Below are 5,682 nucleotides of genomic sequence, written 5' to 3' on the forward strand. Positions count from 1 at the left end.
ACTCGTTCTCCGCAACTGCATCATCGCAGCCATAAACCCGGGAGTTGGTCACAGCGCCCTCTGCTGTTCGCCGCCGGCTTGACCCCTCCCTCCTCCCGTCATGGGGAGGAGGCGGGGAAGTGGACGGCTTGCTGCGGCGACCGAACGCTTCCCTTCGTTCACCATAGACGCGGCGGCAAGAGCGGCCGCCAGGGTGGTGGCTGTAGAAACCCGCCATCTTGAGCCTGCAGAAGCGGTGCGGGTGGGGAGAAAGGAAAGGATATTACTATATGGGATTCTTTCTGCTGGGAACGGCGGTATTATTGTGGGGGGAGGGGCATTAAAAATGTTCCTCTGCCATTGGACTAGTGCTATGCCATGACTGCTGGGCGCCTTTTGCTTCATCTCCTAAATGTGTTTCATAGCACAGAAGGGTTATTATGCTTTCAGGTAGGGATAAAATATCTGTGGTCCGGCAGACTCCCAACTCCCGTCAGCTGTGACCATTGGGCAACAAAGTCCAACAAAGGCGGGGGGGGGGGCGCACGGCTTCCCTCCCCTCCTTCAGGGCTGATTGACAGGTGCGTGTTCCGGCACTTGACGGCTGCATCGAGTCAGGACTTGTACGTGCAAGTGGCGGACCGAACAATTACGAGCGCATGTTGACTTTAAAACAGGCTCCTGCGCCTATATTTTAACAGAGATTTGTATTTGTATTAACAATTAGAAAGCGACAAGTTGGGCCTCCGGGAGGGGGGGGGGTGAGAGCCTTCAAAATTCTGAATTCTCAGGCAGGAGGAGGGTGAGTTGAAGGTGCCCGTTGTCGGCCGGGTAAACAAGCCAAATCGGCCCATGGTTTCTCAAACGGGAAGCAACCCAGCACTGGGCAGTCTTCTCATCCAAGGAGGTACAGCTGCTAGCTGTTGAAGATGTGGATTATTCGGCTCTTAACTGGCCCTGTTGGCACCTTCAAAGGTCTTCTTTAGGTAGTGACCTGGAGTAAGTGAAGGTGGGCAGGCAGCAGAGCCAGGCACCTCACAGCAAACTCCCCGAGGGCACCTCTGGATTTTTCCTTTGAGCAGGCCAGCCACCTGCTTCTCAACATCCTCTCTGCTGCCTATTTGTGAGGCTCATATTTAGGGTGACTCTGATGCATTGTTTGACCTTGTGATGGGGAGGAGAGGTATGGCCATCACCTGCCCCTCCATGCTTAAGGGTATTCCATTAAAGGAATCTGGGGGTGTTGATCTTGTCCGAAGCCCGGGTTGAGGGCTAGGGCCATGACATGACCCTGACGGGAACACCAGGGGAAACTCGAGATGGTATGCATCGACAGGGCTCCCCCTTCCAGTGGTTTAACCTTACCGGACTTCCTGCGCATCGGGCAGGAGTCAGATATAGTTGGGTCCATTCAATGCCTAAGCCAATACTGCTCACATTCTGTAATCAATAAAGTTGTGGCCAAATTTTCCCAATAACATTAGCCTAAACCCATGTCCTTGTGTGTGTTATTTCCCAACGAGGGGGTGGCTATGGGGTCTTGACATGCAAGTGAGGCTCATATTTAGGGTGACTGATGCCCTTCAACAACCAGGAGAGTGGGCAAGGTGTCAGGCTGGTTGCCTCAGACACCCACAACTTTTATGACATCAGGGTTTCATGCAGGTGACTTTCCCAGCCCTATCTGGAGACCCCCAAGGACTGATCCTCAGACCTTTTGCTCTACCATTTGAGCTACATCCCTGCTTTACAAGTACTCATACCTTGGACTCTACTGAGGGGACTTTCTCTACCTCCAGCTGAGGGGAGAGGTGCATCTCATTATTTAAGGCTGCCTTTTTGAAGGAAAGGGGCAAGTAGGAAAGGACCTGCCAGGCAGCCACAGAAGCACTTCAAGTTCCCCTCATCCCTCCCTTGATCACTTAGCATAGGGGTGGACAGCCTCAGGTCTGAGGGCCAAATGTTGCCCTCCAGGCTTCTCTGACCCTTGGAACACTGCCCTGGCCACACCCCTCACTTTCTCTGCTTCCAAATACTGTATTTTTGCCTTGTCTGTCTGGAGATAGAGTGGGGTGTGTGTAGAAGCTAGCCTACTATTTGAAGGTAACATTTTTATTTGTTGTTCACCCTGATTTTGCATTAGTATTGGCATGTGGCTCTCAGAAGGCCTCTAGAAGGGAATGTAGCCCTCTAGCTGAAAAAAGTTCGAATCTCTCTTCATCACTCACCTTTCCCATCTCTTGTTCTGAACCTCACTCCTCTCCCATGGGATTATATCCACCCATGCAGTCCCCCTCTTTTAACATGGTCATATTTTGTACTTGCATGAATCTGTCTCTTGTCCATGGGCACTGATTTGGCTACATAAGCACTGCACTCTCCAGGTTAGAAATAGAAAATGCAAGTGGGGTCCTATAACAAAAGATAGTCATACCTCGGGATAAATGCGCTTCAGGTTGAGCACTTTCGGGTTGCGCTCTTCGGCGACCCGGAAGTAATGGAGCACGTTACTTCCGGGTTTTGCCGCTCGTGCATGCGCAGACGGTCAAAATGACGTCATGCGCGGAAGCGGCGAAACACAACCCGCACACGTGCAGACGTGCTGTCACGTCTTACGTTCTGTTCAGGATGCGAATGGGGCTCCGTATTGCAGTGTTTCTGTTCATGGTTGCAGTCACTCCATTCCTCACATGCTTGGGTTTTCCTTCCATCTCCTCAACAGTCAGTCAGCATTCCTGCCCACTGACCAATCAGTGCTCATTTGGCTGTGTTGAGGGGTTGGGTTGAACACAGTAGTGCCCAATCCCAGCTACATTAAAATATTGAATGTGTAGTTTCTGAGATGAGCCATTTTCAGAAAAGGTTTTGCCCAAATGCATTGTTTTTTAAGTTGGCCAGAGTGTGTTGTTCACAGGTATGTTGCGGTATTGTTTATCTTGTCAAATATCTCAGTTCTCTGCTATGGCTTCTTTTCTCCAGATTATTTAGTGTGAACTTCCTGTCCTTTCATATTTCAGCTGAAATGTTACTGCATTGCAATTGTGAGGTTCATGATTTAAAATATGGTCATTGGTAACTTTGTCCTTATGCCCTTCCATGATAAAGAAATATGGAAACTGGGATCAGCTTGGTTGGAGGATACAGCTGTACAGCACTAGCTATAACAAAGCTGATCCCAGTTTCTGGATTCATATTACAGTACAATTTTGTCATTGCTACTGTCTTGCTCACAATGGTAATTCAATACTTTTTTGTTAGTTCAATATATTTTTTTGTTACTAGGGGGCAGCAGACTCTTAAGATATTCACTACTTTCATCTGATTATACTTCATCTACTGTTCATAGTAACAATATCAAAATATTAAGATTTATATCAGAATCTGGAATTGTGCCGAACCTTTCCTTCAAGGCTATAGATGTGCACAATTTGTTCTTGGAAATATCTTTTGTTTCACTGAGAAATAATCTAATGAAATTCAGTCAAAATCTAATGTAGACTAACTGCTTAGTGCTTGTGGGAAAATGATTGCTTGTACATAAGAGCATGAGCAAAGTTCTTATTATTGCAGGGTGATTTTGCAGCACGAGATATTGCTTGGAGCATGATGAGCGCGTGAATACCTCATGCTAGACTAATGATTAGCTCACGTAGCATAACACTCTCTTTGTCTGTGGGCAAAAGCAAGGTTACATTCCTTTGATTTGTTACTTTTGAGTACCAGGCAGAACAAGCGCAGTGCTGGAGGAGGGAGGATGATTTTCTTTTTACTGCACACAATAAACATTGCACGGCTGAAGCCAAAGCTTTTTCTTCAAGTCATCTTGGTGTGAGACTGATTTCTTACTGATCTTCCTACTGATGTCGAGCTGGATTCTCGACATTTGGTGCCCCGTGTGATTTATCTCGGACACCACGCTGTTTTGCAACGTTCAGCTCTCGCCTCGCCCTGCAAGGGTTCCAGACGTCGTTCATCCACCTAGTGGATCCCGGTGAGTTGCTCCCCCCCTTTCTTTTGCCATTATGGGGCAGTGTCTCTCTCCACCACAGAAAAAGTTTTTTGAAGACCTTAAATTTCTCTTGGCCAGCAACAGCCTCATTGTCTCAGATGCTGATGTCGTGTCTCTTATAGAAGCATTGGATATTCACTGTCCCTGGTTTCCTCAGAATGGGAATTATCATTTAAAAGACTGGGAAAAAATAGGACAATTTTTCCAAAACCACCCTCAGATTGATGTCAAAGTTTTGCATGCCTGCTGTAAGGTTTATAAGGCTATCTCAAGCCTAACTCCTACAAATCTCCTCCTGGCCGCTGCTTCAGCTCCTTTGCCCCCCCCCCTCCCAATCCTCATGCTGCCTTCAGAAGCACCGTCTTATCAGCCTCCTAAACAGGCAGACATTTTTCCTCCTTCGGCTCCTGTCGTCCCTCCTCTGCATTCTTCGCATTCAGCACCCCCCGCTCCTCCGCCCAAGGTATCTGTCACCGCTTCCACCCCACCTCAAGAGGCCCTTCGCGCCGCTGCTCCGTTGCTAGCTTTTGATTGTACAACTCCTAATCTCTTTCCTGTGATTGCTCCTGCCCCCCCGGGGGGAGGCCCAGCCAGGCACGAACAGTTTGATTTGAGATTCATAAAGGAACTGTATTCTTCTGTCAAGGACAATGGCCCTACACCCCCAGCCCCCGTCATGCTGACCCAAACTGATGTTCTTGATGGGCTGACGGGAGGAGGCAATTTTCTTACTATTGCCCAACAGTTGGCCCTTGATTCCATGTATTGGACAGCTACTACTGCTGCCGCCCAAGAAGCCCTGTCCTCTGTTCCTGATGACAAGAATGAGCGCGGTGGCAGCATCAGACAGGGCCCTACAAAGCCCTATGGACAATTTGTCGATCGCTTGGATAACACTCTTAAGCGGCAAGTTCAGGACGTAGCAGCCCAAGAACTGATTGTCCGCCAGCTTGCGTTTGAGGACTGTAAGCAAACGCTGCGCCCTTTGATGACAACGCCAAATATAGCCATTGCAGATGTGCTTAAAGCCTGCCAGTCAGTGGACACTGAGACACATAAAGCTTGCCTGCTAGCCACAGCTTTGTCTTCCACCGTGTCCCAGACTCCTGCAAAGGATAAAACCTGCTTTGGATGTGGCAAAGTGGACTATTTTCGTGCGCAGTGCAGATCTACCGCACAGCAATGTCACTCCAGCACAAAGTGCCCCATCTTTGATACAGGCCAGGACTTGTCAATTTTCTGAAGCACATCTTAGATTGGTCACCCTGGTTATTTGGCAAAAAGAATTTTACGCCTGCTGAACTTCATTTCTGGAAGGAAGAAATATTGCAGCGTCCTTTAGTGTCTTACAGGTTGCTTCCAGATCCACAGTGGAAGGGTCCAACTCCCTTGATTTCCTGAGGACCTCCCACTTAATCTCAACCTGCACTGCAATTGGAGACATCGCCATATTGATGTGCCCTGGATAAAGTCACCTTCCACAGCTGTTCCAGTGTTTCTTGGCACGTTGAAAGACCATCTTCATCTCCACCGCATTGGCCCCCCTTTTCCCTGGGAAGCCACTTCAACCACCAAACATTACAGTTTTGCTGCCTCCTAATAGCAACCATCCCATCTGTGTCATCACGCTTCATTGGGCTTGGACTTTTGACTCAGCAGTACAAGGAGCAATACATCAGACTTATTTACAGCAA

This window comes from Podarcis muralis, chromosome 4, assembly GCF_964188315.1.
Source record: "Podarcis muralis chromosome 4, rPodMur119.hap1.1, whole genome shotgun sequence".
Lineage (NCBI taxonomy): Eukaryota > Metazoa > Chordata > Lepidosauria > Squamata > Lacertidae > Podarcis > Podarcis muralis.